The sequence below is a fragment of the Spermophilus citellus genome (assembly GCF_964194105.1).
Source record: "Spermophilus citellus genome assembly, chromosome: 4".
Taxonomy (NCBI): domain Eukaryota; kingdom Metazoa; phylum Chordata; class Mammalia; order Rodentia; family Sciuridae; genus Spermophilus; species Spermophilus citellus.
Window position 1 is genome coordinate 137,152,618 of NC_138185.1, and position 22,895 is coordinate 137,175,512.

At 39.8% G+C, this 22,895-nt stretch overlaps 1 protein-coding gene across 5 annotated transcripts in view; it reads right to left on the bottom strand.

Annotated features, from left to right (window-relative positions):
• MAPKBP1 (mitogen-activated protein kinase binding protein 1) overlaps positions 1-22,895 on the bottom strand; it is a 74,345-nt gene that overhangs the window by 44,655 nt on the left and 6,795 nt on the right. The window lies entirely within an intron of this gene.

Sequence of the window (22,895 nt, forward strand, 5' to 3'; positions counted from 1 at the left end):
TCCCAAATGTCTACCAGTTCATATAGACTTTGAGCCTAGGAGGCAGAAACATGGCTTAATGTTGTGTTTTGCAAAGTATAGAGGATACTCTATTATTATTTAAGCCACATCTCCCACAGAGATGACAGGGAAACATGCAAAGTGCTCAGAGATTCTAAAAGGACATGGTCACACAAGTCATTCATCACTCTCATTATAAGTATTATCACCTCACGCTGTCTGCAGACCCTAAGACCAATATGGACTAAACTTAAATTAACCCATCACTGGTCTCTCTGCCAGATGATGCCATATGAGGTTCAGACTGCCCTGTAAGCTTTTGCTTACTGCTCCACCTCACCCTCTGCTACAGGATAGTTTGCTGGTTACTCCAGGTCCAGTCTCCTCCAGTACTGTCAGAAGGCACTTCTTGCACTAGTCCTCTTTAGGGATGTCCTTGCTCTCCCTTCATTCAGAAAGCTTCTGAGCTTCTGAATGCAGAATAGCCATGTAAACAGGCTACACTATAGTCTGATATGAAAACTCTGAACCTGAGGAGTCTTGGAAATCCCAGGGGAGCAATTGAACCAGAAACACCTAAAAGGTATTCATACTTGTGACATGGTAGAGATACCCAGTCCAGGCCAGTTTCTAGAGAGGGTAATCCCAGAATCAACCAGGATAGTTTCCTCTTACTATTCCAATAGTAGAACTGAAAGTACTCTTTGTTATCTCCAAGGATCATTTTGGTTTGAATTAGGCTGGAAAGAAATGCCCTGTGTTGGTCAAAGACCAAACATAAACTTCCCAGGATGATATAGCTGAAACCTTTTCCTCAGAAAGGTTCCCAAGAGTCTTCTGTACTTCAGGGGGATATGGATCAAGAACTCCAACTTGTATCTATATAGTGATAGAAGTGGTTTAGTTATAAGGCACCAAACCACAGCCACCTGGCCAGTACCAAATTTGTCAGTTACCCTTGGCCTAGTTGACTCAGTAAATCTGATGAGAGAGTGACTAACTTTACCTTATCCCAGACATTCTTAATAGTTTTCCCTTTCTTTCTTTCTTTTACTAGGGATTGACTCCAGGGGCAATCTACCACTGAACTGCATTCCCTGACCTTTTTACTTTGTATTTTGATACATGATCTTACTAAATTGCCCCAGCTGGCCTCAAACTTGCAGTCCTCCTGCCTCAGTTGCCCAAACAGCTGAGATTACAGGTATAAACCACCACATTGGGCAGTTCTCCCTAATTTATGCCTCTTTCTATCGTTTTCTCAGCTTAATGACCCTCCCCCCCTGGCATCTAGTTAACTGACACTGGCTAGAGAGTACATATTCATCCTGGGGAAATCTGGAGGATACTCATCTTAGCACTACACCTTTAATTACCCCAGAGGAAGGGGTGCTCAGGAACATTCCTGCTATAACTACTGCCTGTACAGTGGAGAGAGAGGATACTGAGGCATGACCCACATGGATGGCAGAAGTCACAAAATTAAGTACAGTGAGCTAAAAGGCTAATAACTCCTATTCTATTCAAGCTAATCTGATTTAAGGCAAATCCTTTCGGTTCAAATTAGCATCAACTCCTTCCCTCCTTATGTTTGAATGTTGGTCCCAAAGAATCAGAACAAGTCAGCTGGCTCTCAGATGCTCTTCCCTCTGATAGGAATTTGGGTAGGTGTTTTGTGGGTAGATGATCCAGTTCCTCAGAGAATTGTGAAACTAGTTTGTACTTTTCAACAGCAATCTAAAGCAGGAGATGTGGGTTACTCAGGTCCTAAAAGACCAGTGATTATCAAATTTTTTGACCATGACCCATAGTAAGAAACATACTTTATATCCCAGTGTATACATATATGTATATCTGGATATACTTTTTCAGCATAAAGCTAAAAGGTTTCGCAAAATTTTTATTGCATGTGATATACTCTAGTATATTCCATTTCATTACCTGGACAGGTATGGTGGCATACACCTGTAATCCCAGTACTCAAGGGACTGAGGCAGGAAGATCACAAATTCGGGGCCAGACTCGGCAATTTAGCAAGGCCATAAGGAACTTAGTTGAGACCCGGTCTCAAAATAAAAAATAAAGGGGCTGGGGGATGTGACTCAAGCAGTAGCGTGCTTGCCTGGCATGCGTGCAGCCCAGGTTCGATCCTCAGCACCACATACAAACAAAGATGTTGTGTCCGCCGAAAACTAAAAAATAAATATTAAAAATTCTTAAAAAAAAAAAAAAAAAAAGAACTGGGGCTTGATGTGGTAGCCCATGCCTGTAAATTCTAGTGGCTCAGGCGGCTGAGGCAAGAGGATCATAAGTTCAAAGTCAGCCTCAGAAACTCAGCAAGACTGTCTCAAAAAGTAAAAAGGGCTGGGTATGTGGCTCAGTTGTAAATTGCCCCTGGGTTCAATCCCCTTTTACAATGACAACAACAACAACTACTACTACTATTAATAATGATAATAATAATTCTAGTTATGACCTACTTTATTGATATCATGACCTACAATGGGCTGGAAGATCTAGTTTGGGAAACCTGCTACATACAGACCATTTCTCTCTGCCAGACTTGGGTCACTGACACCTTTGTGTTCTTCAGTCATTTTCCTCTAAGACTCTGCACAGTGGAACATAACACTAGACTAGGAAAACCTCACAGGCAGGAGTTTGCCTGGGCTCAAAACTTGGCTTATTTTCAAAGGAGTTATGGTTTTTGGCTTTTTCTGGCTCTCTAAAGCAGCTATTCAAGGGGGGAAAAAGCAGTTTCCTTTGGCTCTGTAGAGAGGGAGGAGTAGGGGAAAACATTCAGGGGCATCAGCTGGTTTTTATTTTATGTTCTTAACTCAAACCAGCTTCCTGTTTGCAGGGAGGTTTGGGCTGAGCTCCACTTTCAAAGGATCTGAGAGTCCAGAGCTCCTATGAAGCCTCCAACATCTAGGTTTATTTTGCAAGACTAACACAATGGACTTTATAAATGGACTCTCTTCCTCCTCTGATAATCTTTTCCCTCCCTCTCTTTCCCAAAATGTAGTAAAGCTTCCACCCACCCTAGAGAATGGACACCTCTTGCAAATGCCACAAGCTAAATGCATCCAAGTACCATTAGTGGTATGCAAGCATTGCCTTACACCAGCTCATATGACTGTGCACAGCTTTTCCCATATTCAGTGATAGCACACTGATAGCCTCGAAATCACCATTGTGGGAGTACTTACACAGCCTTTCCTTCCCTTCTCAAAGAACCTGTAAACATTCACCAGTATACCACTGAGTTCCAGTCATTATCATCCCTCCCTTGGACAAAGTGTCCTCTCTCCTGCAGGCTTTGCCCCCTACAGCGTTTCTTGGGCATGGCAGGTTGCAGTGATACTTTTTTTTTTTTTTTAAAGTGAGAGTGAGAGAGGAGAGAGAGAGAGAGAGAGAGAGAGAGAGAGAGAGAGAGAGAGAATTTTTAATATTTATTTTTTAGTTCTCGGCGGACACAACATCTTTGTTGGTATGTGGTGCTGAGGATCGAACCCGGGCTGCACGCATGCCAGGCGAGCACACTACCGCTTGAGCCACATCCCCAGCCCCCCTTTTTTTTAAAAATTAATATTTTTTAACTTTAGATGGACACAATGACTTTATTTATATTTTTTATGTGGTGCTGAGGATAGAACCCAATGCCTCACACATGCTAGGCAAGTGCCTTTCCACTGAGCCACAACCCTAGCCCCTGCAGTGATACTTTTAAATTAAAAATGAAATAATTTCTTTGTTCAAAAATCCTTCAATGGCTTCCCATCTCCAGTAAGTTCAAATACTTGACCCAAATTTATAAGGCCCTAAATCACCCAGCCTCTAGCTCTCTCTCTCACCTCATTTCCTATATGCTTCCCCACCATTCCACCCCAGCCATACTAGCAACTTTAAAGCACCTTAAACTGCTCTAGCCCCCAGTACTTTTCTGCTATTCACATAGCTAATTCACTCAGGTCTTTGCTCCAAGGTGTTGTGTTTTGTTTTTTTTAAGAGAGAGAGAGAGAGAGAGAGAGAGAGAGAGAGAGAGAGAGAGAGAGAATTTTTTAATATTTATTTTTCAGTTTTCGGTGGACACAACATCTTTATTTTATTTTTATATGGTGCTGAGGATTGAACCCAGTGCCCCGTGCATGCCAGGTGAGGGTGCTACCACTTGAGCCACATCCCCAGCCCCTGCTCCAAGATTTTTGGGAGGGTTTTTCCAGAGTAGCTTTATTGCCATCTTTCCATATTGGACTTACCCAGCTTTTATTTTTCTTCATGGTACACAGAGGCAGGTAGTGAACCTGATTCCATCTCTGTACAAGTACTTACTGTCTGTCTTCCCCAGCAGAATGGGAGCTCCTTGAGGATAGGACCTAAGTTGCTATCCCTCACTACAGAACTCCCAAGCACTTTGACCAGTGTCTGGCACATAATGGGCACTTGAAACATATTTGATGAATAAATAAATGCCTGGCAGAGGATTCAGGAACAATGATAGATCAGACATGAGTAAGTCCAGGAAAACTGGGGTATTTCAGGTCAATAGAAATGCTCTTTACAATGTAACTAAGACAGAGTGGCCATGTCCAGCTGAGGACAAGCATAAAGACAGTTAATAATAGAGACAATATTCTGTTTTTTAAACTGATGGTGAGTATACAACTGTTCACTCTTATTATTCCATGTCTTTATTATATGTCTTAAATATTGTATAATAAATATTGAAAAAGAGAGGAGGCTGAGACAGGAAGATCACAAATTTGAAGCCAGCCTTAGCAACTTAATGAGACCCCGGCTCAAAATAAAAAATAAAAAGGGGTGGGGGTGTGGTTCAGTGGTTAAGCACCTCTGGGTTCAATTCCCAGTATCAAAAAACAACAAATCTCTGAGTGGTTTATTGGCACTCTCTTGACCTAGCAATTTGGGGAAAAGGATACAAAGAACTCAATATGTGTTTTTACTTGATTTAAGTTTCTCATTAAGTATTGATAAGACTGCATATTTACATAATGCTCTGACATGTCACTTTTTTTTTTTTTTTGGTACCAGGGATTGAACACAGGGGCACTTAACCACTGAGTCACATCCCCAGCCCTTAATATTTTTTTATTTTTAGATGGGGTGTCACTAAATTGCTGAAGCTGGCCTCAAACTCGCAATCCTCCTGCCTCAGCCTCCCAAGTTATTGCGATTACAGGCATGTACTACCATACCTGATAACATAAATATTTTTAATTGTAGATGGACACAATACCTATATTTATATTTTATGTGGTGCTAAGGAGAGAGCCCAGTGCCTTACACGTGCTAGGCTAGTGCTCTAGCACTGAGCTACACAATTTCAGCCCCAACATATCAATTTTTTTTTCTTTTGGTGCTGGGGATTGAACCCAGGGCCTTGTGCATGCAATACAAGCCCTCTACCAACTTAGCTATATTCCCAGCCCTCCAACATATGACTTTTAAGAAGCACTGCACATAGTCCTTTTCCTGACTGCTAAGCATGGGAACCGGGGGTAAGATGGGCTTTCTGAGTAACTATGTTGAACAGAGCCTCCATGCTGACCCATACTGAATATGTAGGATGAGCAAGAAATAAACTACCAGCTAGGCCATGGAGATTTTGAAGTGGTTTGTTACCAAGGATTACTGGTCCACATATTTTTCAAACCTGTTGATCTCAAGACCTTTTCATAATCTTAGAATTAATCAAGGACCCCAAAAGAGCTTTTGTTTGTACAGATTATATTTACCAATATTTACTATATTTGAAATCACAATAGAAAGTACTTTATTTGGGCTGGGGATGTGGCTCAAGCGGTAGCGCGCTCACCTGACATGCGTGCTGCCCGGGTTCGATCCTCAGCACCACATACCAACAAAGATGTTGTGTCCGCCGATAACTAAAAAATAAATATTAAAGTTCTCTCTCTCTCTCTCTCTCTCTCTCTCTCTCTCTCTCTCTCTCTCTTTCTCTCTCTCTCTCTTTAAAAAAAAAGAAAGTACTTTATTTATTAAGTCATTTAAAAGTAATAATAATAAATCCATTACTCATTAACATTTTTATTAAAAATAACTATTTTCCCCAAAAAACTTAGTAAGAAGAGTGGCACTGTTTTATATTTTTACCAAGCTTTTTAATGTCTGCCTTAATAGAAAACAGCTGGATTCTAATATCTGCATCTGCATTCAATCTGCTAGTTGAAGTATATAAAAAAAATCTGGCCTCATTTGGCTATATAGTTGGACAAGGGAAGATATCATGGACTCCCTAATAGGGTTTTGGGAATGCCAAGTGTTCTTAGACCACTAAGATTCAATGACATAACCCCTCCTGAATACTACAGCATCTTTACACATAAGAAAATAAGCTTACTAGTCTGAGAGTTCTGGACTAAGCATCACTTGAAGAAACTGAGGCAGGAAAGAGTCCCCCTGAAAGAAATAGCCTCAAAGTCTTGGATGTGGCCCAAAGTTGATAGAAACTTCAGCTCCAAACCTTCAAAATCCAAATGCCAATAAAACTTAGCCCAAGAGATATCACAGCCCAGGTAACTGCTTGTGGCCAGTGTCTTGGGACACAAATGTCTCATGCAGTTGGCATTCTGATCTTTTTCACAGCCCTAGGAACACCACTTCATGCACAAATGAAAACACAGAACTAAGAAGAACATCCATTTTGTACTCCACACCCACAATGAAGCCTAGAAGCAGGGAGAACCCCTGAGCTGTGACCAGCTTTTGCTCTGGCAGGTGGAGAGTGTTGAGATGAGAGATGGAGAAAGCCTATACCAACCTGAAACAAGGTGTCATCTTTCCTTTGAAGCCAGGCTATTGGTCTGCAGGATAGAAGTATCCTGTGAGGAAGGGCTTACATGACTTCCACTCCCCATATGAAATAGGCAGGGCAGTATTGTGTCTTCCTGAAAGAAAGGAGGCAGGCCAATTCTTCCTCACTTTAATAAGATAAAAAGATAACCTCTTAGTAGCCTATTCTCAAGAGAGAAGGAAAGAATAAAACCATGTGTTTAAGTGTTCTTCTGGCTCTCATTAAAGGAGATAAAAAAAAAAAAAAAACCCACAGGCAACAGGGCTGCCCGTTCATTCTAGATAGAACAGTTCCAACCTGTAGACTGCAACCTATTAATGAGACTTGAAATCCATTTAGTTGATAATGAATAAACAGAATAGTACAAAATATTGCACAGTAAGTAGTAAGTGAGCCACCATGCATGGCTCTTTCAAAAAATTTTGAGAACAATCCACATTAAGAAATACATTTTAGGGCTGGGGATGTGGCTCAAGCGGTAGCGCGCTCGCCTGGCATGCGTGCGGCCTAGGTTCGATCCTCAGCGCCACATACAAACAAAGATGTTGTATCGGCCAAAAACTAAAAATAAATAAATAAATATTTAAAAAATTCTCTCTCTCTCTCTCTCTCTCTCTCTCCCTCTCTCTCTCTCTCTCTCTCTCTCTCTCTCTCTAAAAAAAAAAAAAGAAAGAAAGAAATACATTTTAGGGCTGGGGCTGTAGCTCAGTGGTAGAGTGCCCGCCTCGCACGTATGAAGCACTGGGTTTGATCCTGAGCACCACATAAAAAATAAATAAATAAAAATTTTTAAAAAAGAGTATATAGGAGTACATTTATAAAGAAAAGAAAGAAATACATCTTAAGCCCAGCACAGTGGTGCACTCCTATGATCCCAGCAGCTTGGGAGGCTGAGGCAGAAGGAACCAGAGTTCAAAGCCAACCTTTGCAATTTAGGAAGTCCCTAAGCAACTTAATGAGACTGTGTCTCTAACTAAAATATAAAAAAGGGCTGGTTCAGGGGTTGAGTGCCGCTGGGTCCAATCCCTGGTACCAAAAAACAAACAAACAAACAAACAAAAAACATTTTAGCCAGGCCTGATGGCTCATGCCTGTAATCCCAGTGACCTGGGAGAATGAAGCAAGAGTTGTGAGTTGTGACCAGCTTTTGCTCTGGCAGATGGAGGCCAGCCTTAGCAATTTAGTGAGGCCCTGAACAACTTAGTGAGACCTGTCTCAAAATAAAATATTAAAAGGGCTTGGGGATGAGGCTCAGTACAAAAATAAATAAATAAATGAATAAAAGTTTCAAAGTCACTGGAATGCTATGAGGGAATCCTAAAATGAAGATTCTACCCACTGCCCTCACAATCCATTAGGAAAGATGAATGGTTAATTATACAATAATCTAACATGTAATAAAGGTCATAAAGAAGAGGAAGAGAGATGACTATTGAGCAAACAGGGAAGAGAAACAAGGAAGCTTTCTTGAAAGTATCTGGGTCTCACTGTAAGTCAGAAAATACAGAGAGAAGAAACCCTCTGTAAAGAAAGCTGTATGAGCCCAAGTTTGGTGACAGGAAATAACACAGCAGGTAAGCAATGGTAAAAGCAAAGATTGTATGAGAGTATTAAGTCAGGAGAGACAGAGTGTAACCAGAAGAGGAAAGACCTTGAATGTCAAACCAAGTGGGGTAACCTGCAGGCTCTGGGAAACCATGGAAGGATTCCAAACAGGAGACACAATCAAAGCTATGTTTTGGTGATAATGTATGTGAGACATACTGGGCAGGGAACCTAATTAGGGAGCTGTTACAATAGTTCAGATGAGAAGTAATGAAAATCTAGACCAGCATGGAAGATAGTGGGAATGAAAAAGAAATGCATTCAAAAGCCATAAAGCAAATAGAATTAGCAAGACTGGGCAATGAACAACTGTGGAGGAAAAAAAGACAAACTCAAAATTCTGAACCTCAGATGTAGCAAACAAGGTGATGCCATGAGCAGAAAGAAGATCTGAGTCAAGTCCAAGGAGATAGAAGCACATAACATCTGTTTTAGACATGTTCAATCTGAGGCACTTTAGAGATATTTGAGAGGAACTACAGAAACACTCAATTTAGCAACATAAAATTAATGCTTGGAGAGAGGTCAGAACGAGAAACATTTAAGAATTATTCACATGGGGGCTGGGGTTGTGGCTCAGTGGTAGAGCACTAGCCTCACAAGTGTGAGGCACTGGGTTTAATCCTCAGCACCACATAAATAAATAAATAAAGATATTGTGTCCAACTACAACTAAAAAAAATATTAAAAGGAAAAAAAGAATTATTCACATGGAAGTGAAAACCACCACTGAAAGTCCAATGAGATAGGAGAAAAGAGAAGAAAAGAGGAATAGGAGAGAAACTAAAGACAGCTTGAGGGGGAACCTGTTTTTAGCATATGGAGAAAATGAGGTATCAGTTTTTGTTTTTTTTTTTTAATTGTTGTGTTGTTGTTATTGTTTTGGGCACCAGGATTGAACCCAGAAGCACTTAACCATTGAGCCACATCCCTATCCCTTTTTATTTTTTATTTTGAGACAGGATCTCTCTAAGTTGCTTAGGCCTCGCTAAATTTTGCTGAGGCTGGCTTCAAACCTGCAATCAGCCTCCCAAACTGTTGGGATTACAGGCATGTGCTACAATGCCCAGCAGTTAGTTTTTAAAGGAAAGAGGACAACCAGGAAACCAGTGAAGGGGAGAGTTCCTAGATGGGAGGAGCAGACAAGTAAGCACTACAAGAAGTAAAGGCTGGGCATGGTGACACATGCTTATAATCCCAGCTATTTGGGAGGCAGCAGCAAGAGAATCACAAATTTGAGGTTGCCCTGGGCAACTTAGTGAGACCCTGTCTGAATTTTTAAAAAAATAAATAAAAAGGGCTGAGATGTACTAAGTAGTAGAGCATCCCTGAGTTCAACCCCAGTATTTCAAAAAGTAAAGAAAAGAAAGGACTCTTCAGAGTCCAGACCATATGCAATGCAGGTGGTACCACACAGGGGCCCCAGTAGTCCCAGACCCCTAAAAACAATCCCAGCATCTTTGAGCAAGGCTTTCTAAACTTCTCTAATCTCTGTCTACTCTGCTGTGATGTCTGTTTGCCTACCTCTCTGGCCCTGAATATAACTGGTCCATGATCTATAGGGAAGGTTTCAGCCAGTGAAACAACCAGTCTGTGGGAGCCAAGACAATGGCAGCACAAGGAAAGAGATTCTTGCTTGGAACCCTAGCATAAACTGTAAAGATTTTCTCTCCTTTTCTTAGTGAGGACCACTACAGGGACTCTGCTGATGGCATGGGAATGGGTGTTTCCTCAAAATAGAGAACTAAGAGGCCTGAGTCACAAAGGCCAAGGTCACCTAGGATTTGGCAGACCTCAAATTGGTAATGAAACTCTAGCAACTGGAATGAAACCAATCTGTTTTTGTTGCCATGTTTTGTTGCCACCAGCTTCCTCCTTCTCCCTTCCCCCACTTCTCAATTCCACTCAATACAAGTTATAAATACCTGAGTTGTAAGTCATTTCAGCCAAATCATGGCTTTCTATTTCTATAAACAAGCATGTTAGAGACCTGTCCAAGGCAGAGACTCCCTGCCCTGCCCTCCCTGCCTTCAGGTTAAGAATAACTATGTTTGTCTCTTGCCCACACACTACACTCTAATCTCACAAAGAAGATTCTCCACTAAGATTCTGAGAATTGCCACTTATGCAAAAGCCACAAAAGAAGCCCAAGGTCAGCATGTTTTATGCAGAGACTTGGGGGGCTGGGCAGAGACTCGATACTGGACCTGGGATGGGGGTGGGGAACACCACTTACTAGGACTCCTTCAAAGTCCAAAATGCCAACTGGTCAAAGGTAGGTAGGGGCAAAATGGCCATTCCAAGATAGGCAAACAGACCTGGCCTCTTGACTCTTCTCTTATCTCTACCCAGTGAGACCGATTTACAGTTCCACTATCTAAAGTATATACTACAAAGGTTTCCAGAAACCAAGAATTTCCAATTAGACAGAAAAACCAGGCTTTCTTGCTTAATAGCTGAGAATTAGTTGGAACTGAGTCAACTCTCCTGTGCTGGAATTAAAATAGCCTCAGCTTCTAAGGTAGGTAAATCTGGGAAGAGGTGACCTTAGAGATCCTCTAGCCACAAACCCCTGAGACTGGGAAACTAGAACAAAGAATCCCAAACCTGGTCTATCAGTGGAATTACTCGAGAATTTTTTTTTTCTTTTTTTTCAGATTGCAGTCCCCATCCCATTTCTATATCTTCTTCCACAGCTGGCAACTACTTTTTATTTAATTAACTTATTTATTTTGCAATACTGGGGATTAAACTCAAGGTCACTCTACTACTGAGCTACATCTCCACAGCCTTATTTATTTATTTGAGAGAGAGAGGGTTTTGCACCAGTTGAACCAGGCTTTTCAAGATTTTGAATCAAGTTAGGCATGGTGGTGCCTGCCTGTAATCCCAGCTACTTGCAAGGCTAAGACAGGAGGAACTCAAGTTTTGAGGCCAACCTGAGCAATTTAGCTAGACCCTCTCAAAAAAGAAAAAAAAAATGTGTATATAACATATGTATTTTTTTAAGGCCTGGGGATATAGCTCAGTGATACAGCACCCCTGGGTTCAATTTCCAGCACCATAAAAAAAAAAAAAAAAAAAAAAAAAAGATTCTGGATCAAAAGATACAGGGTAAGGTTTAAGAATGTGCCTATTAAAAACTCTTCAAAGTCAGTGTGGTAGGGCATGCCTATAATTCCAACTACTTGGGAAACTGGAGCAAAAGGATTGCTTTAGGCTAGGAGTTAGAGGCCAACATGGGCAATATAGTCAAACCTGCTGTCAAAAAATTAAAAAATAATTTTTAAAAAAGCCCTCTCTAGGTGGTTCTAATGATAGTTCTAATGATCAGGCTGTGAACTATTAAACTTAAAGCATCTTGCCATTTTATTTCCAAATTTTGGCCACTCCTGGGACTAAGAGGAGAATAGTATTCCAAGTCTGAAAAGATACCCATGGGGGGGAGGGCAAGAGGTTCTTGTGTAGAGAGAGGCGCTACAGCAGTAAGAGCTACCATTTACTGAATGTATGCTCTGTAGCAGCAACCATTCTAAGTACTTCACACAGATTATCTAATTTAATATCCTTGACAACTTTATGAAGGACTAGTATTAAGTCCATTTTTCAGATGAAGGAATAGAGTAAGTAGTAAGTAGAAGAACCAGGATTTAGATTTAGGGCTGTCTTTTCCAGAAACTATGATATCCTAAGAAAGGGGTTCAGGTTTTCCAACATCACGAGAATGTTTCTGTTTCTGGCAGAGCACAAAGGGAAGTCACCAAGCCTCCATGTGGGTCTTAGCAACAGGCCTTAGGCCCAAAATAGAAGGCAGAGGGCAGTCAGGCATAGTGGGGGTGTGCTGGTAGCCCCAGCTACTTGGGAGGCTGAGGATCACTTGAACACAAAAGTTCAAGAACTGCTTGAATAACATCCAAGACTCCATCTCTTTATTTTTTATTTTTATTTTTTTAAAGAGAGAGAGAGAGAGAGAGAGAGAGAATTTTTTTTTAATGTTTATTTTTTAGTTTTCGGCGGACACAACATCTTTGTTGGTATGTGGTGCTGAGGATCGAACCCGGACCGCACGCATGCCAGGCGAGCGCGCTACCGCTTGAGCCACATCCCCAGCCCAACTCCATCTCTTTAAAAAACAAACAACAACAACAAAAAAAAAAAAAAGAAAGAAAGAAAGAAAGAAAGAAAACAGTAGGGCAGAGAGCATCAGGATGAAGTAGAGGTCTTCACATGCTAGTTTTAATGTATTTTTTTAATTACCAGAACTTATCAGTAGTTGAAATGAGTCTTTAAAATGAGTTCTGACCTTTCCTCACTGAGATGGTTGCAGAAAAAGAGGAAGGGAGGGTTTTCCTAATGTCAGAGTATCCCATGTGGTCAGAGCTTGCTCATGTCCAGGTCATGCTACAACCTATAGTCAATATGTACAGCTGACACCTGTTTCCAAGGCAACTGGCATTGCAGTGTCAGAAGCAGGAAAACCTGATTTTATATGCATATGGAGAAAGAAGTAAGGAAGGCATTAGACTGAAGAGGAGGGAACGAAGGGACACTATCTCTACATACCCTAGTTTTCTTAATCTCTTGGTTCCTAATTTAATAACTGAGGAGATTACTAATTGTTCCTTATCTGGACTAAGTGTACAAAGTGAATGTGCATCCTAGAACAAGAATGATGTGGGGAGGGCTCTCAGTGCCCCTGTAATCGGAATAATTTGTGCCATGAAGTTTCCCTGAGAAAAGGGAATGTTTCTTCAACTAATTATTCTCTACAAAATACTTACTTCCTTTCCATTCTCAGTGCCATCACTTCAGTTTAAGCCCTCAGCACTACATTCCTGGATATAGCAATGGCTTTCAGATCAATCTTCTTACTGTACACGCTGTCCTTCCCTCCCTAACCTGTCAGAGTAACATTTGATTAGCAGAGCTTGGATTATGTCTCTCTGCTGTTCAAAAACATTCAGTGGCTCTTACTGTCAGCTAAATGAAGAATAAATATCTTAGCCTAGCATCAACGGGTCCTATTTTTCTTCTATTTCCTTCTACTCACCTATATGAATCATGTGCATTTATCAACCTGGATTATTTATTATTCTGGAAAAAAGCCTCAGGGCTTTAGCTATATTCTTCTACCTGGAATCCCTTCCTCTGAAGACCAGCTCAAATGTCATATCCCCTGTGTCTGGACCTTTCAATGATCACCTGGCCAAAATGATTTCTCCCTAATTGGGACTCTTATAGCAGCATTTAACTTGCATCACCCACACAGCAGGTACCACTTAGTAACTTATACAGAAATTCTTAATGGATTTGTCTCATCTCTCTTAATAGTCTATAATCAACTGGAGGGCAGAGACTGTGTCTCATAAAACTATGCTTGTAGCCCAGGTCATAGTGTTTAATATGTCTGTTGAATCTTTTTTATTTATTTATGGTATTGAGCCCTTAACACTGAGCTACATCTTCAGCTCTCTTTTTGATACAGGGTCTCAATAAATTGCTGAGCTTGGCCTTTGGTTTGAGATCCTACAGCCTCAACCTCCTGAGTAGCTAGGATTATAGACATGTACCAACATGCCAGGCTGAATCCATTTTTTAAATACTAAATTCCTTTTTCTCCTACCAAACATACATACACACATACACACACACACACACACACACATGCACATGTGTGTGTGTGTGTGTGTGTGTGTGTGTGTATATATAATTTTTATATACATAAAATTATTATTTTTTTTAGTACCAGGGATTGAACCCAGGGGCACTTAACTACTGAGACACATTCCCATTCCTTTTTAAAAATATTTTATTTAGAGACAGAGTCTTGCTAAAGTTGCTTAGGGCCTCCCTAAGTTGCTGAGGCTGACTTTGAACTCATGATCCTTCTGCCTCAGCCTCCCAAGTCACTGGGAACACAGGTGTGCACCACGTGCACCACTATGCCAGCCCCAATCTAATTCTTCAGAATATTTTAAATAAAAATACTTATGAATACTCTAGTTAATCTTACTAATTCTGGGCTGGGGATGTGGCTCAAGCGGTAACGTGCTCACCTGGCATGCGTGCGGCCCAGGTTCGATCCTCAGCACCACATACCAACAAAGGTGTTGTGTCCACCGAGAACTAAAAAATAAATATTAAAAATTCTCTCTCTTTCTCTCTCTCTCTCTCTCCTCTCTCTTTAAAAAAAAAAAAAAAATCTTACTAATTCTTCCAGAGAATTCTCCAACTATCTGTCACTGCCTGCCCTAGAAGATGGAGCAGGAAGCAAGACTTTGATGCCTTTCCAGAAAGAAGAGGGCCTGAATGACATAATCCATGTGCATAAATCACCACAAATACTCTTATCCCTTATCTCATTTACACTATAAAGAGTAAGTACAAGATGGCACAGTGGTGCATGCCTATAATTCTAGCAACTTGGAAGGCTGAGGCAGGAGAATCTCCAAGTCCTAGGCCAGCTGCAGCAACTCAGAGACCCTCAGCAACTTAGTGAGACCCTGTCTCAAAATAAAAAAATAAAAAGAAAAGGGGCTGTACCTCAATGCCCCCTGGCTTCAATCCCTAGTAATAAAAAAAAAAAAAAAAAGAAAGAAAGAAAAAAAAAGGTGGGGGCGGGGGGCCTGTACGTGTTTCTCAGTGGTAATGGTTCTGGGGGTGTAGCTCAGCAGTAGAGCATTTGTCTCGCATGTACAAGATCCTAGGCTCAATCCCAAGCAACACACACACACACACACACACACAAATAAGTTAAAAAATAATAAAGACAATTTTTAAAATTAAATGACCAATGTTATGCTTAAAAAGAGATTTAAATGTCCTTTATAGCCAGGCGGATCACAAGTTTGAGTCCAGCCTCAGCAACTTGGTGAGACCCTATCCCAAAATAAAAAATAAAAAAGACTGGGGATGTGGCTCAGTGGTAAAGCACCCCTGGGTTAAATACCCAGTATAACACACACACATACACACACACACACAAGTCCTTTATAATCAGAAACAGATATATCTATGATAGTGGTATTAACAGTATCATCTCTGAGGTTAGAATTATGAAAGACTTTTCTTCTTTATGATTCTCTATATTACTTGTGTAAAATCTTTTCAGAAAGCACATGTACTTCAAGAAGTATCAAAAAAATATTTCATTTATTAAACTTACTAACCAAGAAAATATTTTTGAAGATGTTAGAAATGAACTATGTAAAATTAAACAAGCTCTAATCATAGATTTGCAAGAAATAAAAATTGTTATTATCTATTACCACTTTAAAAACTAAGCCTATTACTTGAGATATATTTTAAAGTAATACTTGTGTATAACTGCTTTGATGAAATATACAGTAAATTTTAAACATTTTAGACTTAAATATCAAACACACGTTTAAATTGGAGAGACATTCATCTTTATTGTTTTTCTACTTACAAAAATAATACAAGTTTATTGTTTAAAATTCAAACATTACAGAAATATATAATGTAGATAGTGAAAGTCCACCATAATCTACTATCCCTCCCTGAGATAATCAACATTAACAATTTGGTATTTATAGCCTCACTTTTTTATATGCATATGCTCACATGTATATGCTTTAACAAACATATAAATAGTCATTAACAAGAAACTGTTATACAATTTGCTTTTCTTTCCCATTTCTGTCTTATATATCCTTCCATATCCGTACACACAGATGACTTCATTCTTTTTAGCAGGTACAGAGAATTTAATTTCATGGATGCATTCCAGTCCCCTATTGATAATTACTTGGATAACTTCAAAGACATCACCGTTATGAGTAACACCAAAAAAATTCAATTATACATCTGTGTAGTGTGTGTGCATAAATACACCAAAATTATAACTGCTAGATCAAAAGGTATGAACATACAAATTTTTCTTTTAATATATATTATCAAATTCTTCTCTAAGCAAGTTGGATAAATGTATGCTTTCCAACAGTACAAGTTAGGTATGACTCTACTTACATCCGTACATCTTCACATATCTTGTTTTTATAAGCAAAAATTATTTAAATAGAATATTTAAATATTCTGGTCTCAACATTATAGAGACTTAATAGGTTATAAACAAACATGTTTTTACACTCCCTGTAAATTCTTAGACTGAAAGGAAACTACAGGAACAACTCACTTCTCAAATTATTTATCAGTATAATGAATTTGCTCTAAAATAAAAAGTTATTCCCATATCTGGAGAAGCTACTGCTGTTAAAAAGCATGCTCACCACCCTAGTGGTTTCTATCCTGACAGAAAATTAGGACTCCTCCAACCCCTTGGAGTTCACTGGTTTTACTTTCTTTTTTTCATTTTAAAAAACTTATATCTGTAGCCCTGAAATAAATTACACAATAGTTGGTATCAAAAATAACATTTGCTATGCCCTCCTTTTGGTCAGTAGTTAAAGTACTATTGATACAAGTCAGAATATTGGCAAGAAAAAAGTAGAGGACAGGTCACAAAGAAAAGCCATGCAGAGTGTGTCATTATTAAATGTTGGAATGAAAGAAGCCGAACCTGCAAAAAAAAGGACTGCTCACAAATGGAAACTTGAAGAGATAAAATCTTGCCAGCAAACTAGAAGAAAATTACTTGGTATTCTAGAAATCTGTGAACCCTGATAATATTAGCAATCTCTTTATAGCTGTAAAGTTATTTAGGCTTACAGTGTGCTTTCACATTCACTAAATCTCATTTAACCCTCACCACAACCCTGGAAGGCATTAGTATTCCAATTTTACAAATGAGAGAGGTCAGCTCCCTCAGATGTGAGGATATTGCTCCCCAACCCCAACACACACATATATTCCCCTCAATTACACACACTCACACCACCAGGCTACTCAAAGTGTGGCCCAAGTAAGATAGCCTGGGCATTACTTTGAAGCTTGGTAGAAATGCAGAGTCTCAGGGTGAGCCTGAGTCTGCCTTTTGGCAATACTTCTGCCCCACTCCCACCCCAGCCCCAGGGGCCTACCCATTAATTCTTGAGAAGCCTTGTTCACCAGTCAGTTCTGAGTTTGTTATGAGGCAAAGTCTGTGATAGCTGCAGTACAGTCCTCACAAGAGAGACCCAGCAGTCTGGGGAGGAAGGGCATCATAAGCAGAAAGAACATTGTTAGAGAAGTCTGCAGAAGGTTATTAAGTCATATGAAAACAATCATGATGTGCAAATACTGTCCTCTGAAAATTGAGAAGCCAACCAATGAGTGTCAAGGTAGCAGAGGAAGGCCTACCTGCCTGCTGCAAATTTAATTCTGACAAGCAGCTGCTTGCTTTTCTCTAAGGTAGGAGCTGGGAGGTGGCAAGAGTTGGGTTTTTTTTTAACATGCTCCACCCTCCTCCCTCCTTGCCAACTATAGCAAACTACCGTGAGCTGCCCGCCATCCAAACCACTTGGCTTAGGGCTTCCTCTGCTCAGGGCAAACTGAGGCAGTGCAGGGAAGCAGGCCTTGAGATCCCATGCTTTTGTACTATACCATGAAATCACATTTGCCTATTTGAGAGAAGAAATCAAAATAATTCAAATTTGAAACCAGGTGAAGGCAAGGCACTTGCTCAAGAACTTTGCAACCCTGGAGCCCACACAGCCCAAAGGAGTCAGGTGGGCAAGTGACCTTATTTTTATGTACATTCAAATTCACTGAACCCCAACTGTCATAAACCAGATCAGTTCCTAGTATGGAACATTTTAGAACCTCTCCTATCCACACAGAAAGAGGCATTTTGATCCAGGTACTCTCCACAGCTTCAAACACAAGGTCAGTTGTGAGCTGTAAAGATAACAAAGAGGTGGAATTCAGAGGGAATAGGTCTAGGATAGACTAGCAACTAGTCAAGAGCATAAAGTACACAATCAACTTGCCAACCAAGCCACTATAGATTAAAGCTCAGTAATACCCACACACAAAACTAACCAAGTCATCTGTAGGTCTTCAATTCACTCCCCATACAATTCCAACAGAGAAGCAGCAACTTCTTGTAACTTATAGTCATTTAGAACCACGTAGCTGCACCCCATCAACCTGATTCAAATTCCCACAAAACCACAAGTTGCATGGTTCCTAACAGTACCACAGTGTGGCTCAATGGTTAAGCACCCCTGAGTTCACTCCCAGGTACAAAAAAAAACAAAAACAAAAACAAAACCTAAGAGTACCACATAACAAGAAGTGGGGGAAACAGTTCAGGAAATTTGGAGGTGGAGATGAGAAAGGAGCAATATAGAGTAACAAGAATTACTGAATGATGGCTCTAAAATAAGTATAAGAATTTAAATTGATTTCTATGGGGAATAATGAAGAAAAAGTGTATTTTTTAAAGGAAATACCTTTTCCTAAGCTGAATGTAGGAGATGACTCTTGGCTACAGCAATTCAAGGCATATTTTTGTGCTCAGTGCAATATTTTGAACCTAAATCCTCCCTAGGAAGATAATTGAATAAAGTGTGGGTGGGCTTTGGAGTTAGGAAAGCCTAGGTTGAATTCCAGCTTGGCCATCTACTAATTGTGTAACCATCCTCTACTCACCTGACCTCTCCTATCATCACTTTCTTTATCTACAAAAATGGGATTATGGGCTGGGGATGTGGCTCAAGCGGTAGCGCGCTCGCCTGGCATGTGTGCGGCCCGGGTTCGATCCTCAGCACCACATACAAACAAAGATGTTGTGTCCGCCGAGAACTGAAAAATAAATATTAAAAAAAAAATTCTCTCTCTCTCACTCTCCTCTCTCACTCTCTCTTTAAAAAAATGGGATTATGGTAGAGTTGAGTAACATTTGAATAATACATGTAAAATGCAAAGCACAGTACCTAGTACATAGCAAAATAAATCTTAATTATTATTACCACTGCAAATACTATTATTCCTATTATTAATAGTACAAATACACTGCCAATTGCCTAACAAAGGTTGGACACGGTGGTTCATACTACCTGAAAACACTGAATGGCATAAATCGACATAGTTGGGAAAAGAAACTTGAAAAACAAAATATCAAAATCAAGTCCTTAGGTATATTAATTTTTTAAAATAAGTCATCTTGAGGCTGGGGGTATGGCTCAGTAACTCAGTGGTAGAATACTTAACTAGCATGTGCAAGGTCCTGGGTTCAATCCTCATCTGAATTCAATTCACACACACACACACACACACACCCCATTTTGATTATGTAAGATAAAACCTCATTTTTATTTTCAAACACCTTGATGACACTATTAACATCATATCTTTCAGAAGCTGCAAACACCTTGGCATTGTTCTATTTTTTTTTTAACTTGGATGGCTGTAAACATAGAAGAACATTTAAAAATTGTTCATAATATAATATTACATTTCATAAACTTTCTTATGTGTAATATTTTGTAATTTTTTAAAGTTTTATTTTTAAGTGCCAGCACCTTTAAAAGGGTCAATTGAATTTATGGAGAAAAGATCAGAAGCACTTTAAAGGAAAACAGACCTCAAAGACTGATAAGAGGGCTGGGGATGTGGCTCAAGCGGTAGCGCGCTCGCCTGGCATGCGTGTGGCCCGGGTTCGATCCTCAGCACCACATACAAACAAAGATGTTGTGTCCGCCGGAAACTAAAAAAAAAATAAATATTAAAATTCTCTCTCTCTCTCTCTTTAAAAAAAAATTTAAAAAAAACTGATAAGAAATGATGATGAAAGTTAGAAATTACTTCAAGTTTGGTATAAATGAAAAGCAAAATTCAAATCCTGGAAGAATGCAGGGGTTATATATAGCTCAGTGGTAGGTCACTTGCTAGAATGCACAAAACCCTAGGGTTCAATTCCCAGCACTAGGAGAAAAAGAAATCTGAAGAGCTAAAGAAGGAATCCTCCTTCTCAGGATTCCTCCAAAAGAGCAAAGTTGGGGGGAAAAATCAGCCATATGGTTTCACAAAAGGCTGTTACAAGATCTTCAAGTAAATTTAAATTTCAACTCTGAATGACTTTAGCTTCACCTCAGTTTGAGGGAGAAAGATGAGATGTGTAAACTTAGAATTCAGTCTTAAAAAAACCCGTTTTGTAGACTAGGAAAGCAACAAAAACAAAAACAAAAAAAGCATTACAAATATTCTCTGTGATAAAGACAGAAGTCTAAGAGGAGACCTACACTATAAAATCATTCTTCTGTAAGTGTTCTTCTAAACCAAAGGAAAATACTGTGCTCGCTTCGGCAGCACATATACTAAAATTGGAATAATACAGAGATTAGCAATGGCCTGTGCTCAAGAGTGACACACAAATACTTGAAATGTTCCATATTTTTACCCCCACAATTAAAGTTGAAGGAATTCTGAACAGTTTATTAAAAAAAAAAAGGAAAATACTGTGGTCAATTAAGAAGCGCTATAGATGTGCTGCTATAACCACTGGAAGGAAGGAAAGATTTGGAAAATCTGATCAAAAATACCAACCCTAAACTAGGTGTAGTGGAGCATGCCTGTAATCCCAGTTACTCAGGAGACTGAGGCAGGAGTATACAAAAGTTTGAGGCCAGTCTCAGCAACTTAACAAAACCATTTCAAAAATAAAAACAGGTCTGGGGGTGTAGCTCAGTGGTAAAGTGTCTCTTGGTTTACCCAATACCACAAAAAAATAAAAATAAAAAACCCCTAAAGATCCACACTGCCCAGGTCTGACTGTCATACTCAATATTATTATCCCCCCAAACACATGCCCTTTTTTTTTTAATTTTAAGAGGCAAGAGAAGATAAAATCCATTAATAGGGTTAGTTAACACCCAAAAAAGTGAGTAATTCTCATTCTACACCTCTACTAAGAACTGCTGTGAAAAGAAAACTGGCAGAAAACCTGGACTTATCTTGCTTTAAACAATGAAACCCAAAGGAGAGGCTTAATTTGTAGCAATGGGAATGCCATGTATAATATAACAAATCCTACTGAAAACACTGTAGCTTTTTTCCCCTTAACAACAATGCAGTCTGACCATGAAGGAAAACCAACAGAAATGCTGAGAACAGTAGGACAGACTATGTTCTCAGAGAAGTTTAGCATGAATAAACACAGTCCCAAATTTCAAGCCCTGGATTGCTCTTCAAACAAAGGGCAGTGATAACAGTCACAAGCCCAAATTTGAGATTCTTGGGGTGGGTAAGAAGATTGCAGAGGTCAGGCTAAAGCCTCACATCTACCTGTGTTTTTCATTAGTCAAGAAATGAAAACACATGTGGAAGACAAACGGAAGACAGAAGTGAAATCAGAGAAATACCAAGGTCCCAAAGACATTCAAGATACCAGCAGGAAGTAAGACAGGGGAACTTGCCCTAAATTGCAAAGTGAGAGAGGGAAAACAAACTTAGAAAACTATGAAATGAGTGAGGCCAAGTAGCTGTAGGAAGCCTCCAAAAAACAATCCAGAACTTCAAGAGGCTGGAATACTTTTAGACAGTAAAGGAAGAGATGTGTTGTTGGGTCCAGGGAGGGAATTCTCTTTGTGATGAGAATCATTTTGAAGACTGAAGGCAGCTGCAGGCGCCGGAAGGAAGATGAAACAAAGATCAAACAAAACCAGGAGAACACCGAAACTTTTCATGGTAAACCACCTGTTCCAAGGATCTTAAGACACTCCACAAGCTTAATTCAAGAACACATCAGAGGACTGGGATTGTAGCTCAGTGGAAAAGCGCTTGCTTAGCATGTGTGAGGTACTGGGTTCAATCCTCAGCACTACATAAAAATAAACAAACAATGGGCTGGGGCTGTAGCTCAGTGGCAGAGCACTTGTCTAGCATGTGTGGGGCACTGGGTTCAATCCTTAACACCACATAAAAGTAAAAATAAAATAAAGGCATTCTGTCCATCTACAACTACAAAAAATAAATAAATAAACAAAAGAAAGGTATTGTGTTCATCTACAATTAAATGTTAAATATATATATTAAAAAAAAAACACATCAGAGACAGAAAATGTGAACTTGACCCAATGTAACTCAACAAAGGACAGTGAGAGGCTGGCCACAGGGGCTTCTGCTCCTGATCATGTATTCTAGGTGGGGAGCCTGGAGAATCTGTATCAAAAACTAAAACATGATGGCACACACCAATTTCAGCGGCTCTGGAGGCTAAGACGAGAAGATCACGAGTTCAAAGCCAGCCTCGCAAAAGCAAGGTGCTAAGCAACTCAAGGAGACCCTGTCTCTAAATAAAAATACTAAATAGGGCTGGGGATGTGGCTCAGTGGTTGAGTGCCCTGAAGTTCAATCCCTGGTACCAAAAACAAATAAACAACAACAACAATAAAAACCTCTAAAACACTGTTGGTTCCTATGGGTTCTAGGGGAAGTGGGTAGTGGAATAGTGAGAGCAATGACTGGCCAGGACTCCCGGATATCATCATAAAGTTTCTTACTACTACTCACAAGGGAAATTCCTGCTGTTTTGCCTTAGTAAGGCACTGATCAGCTC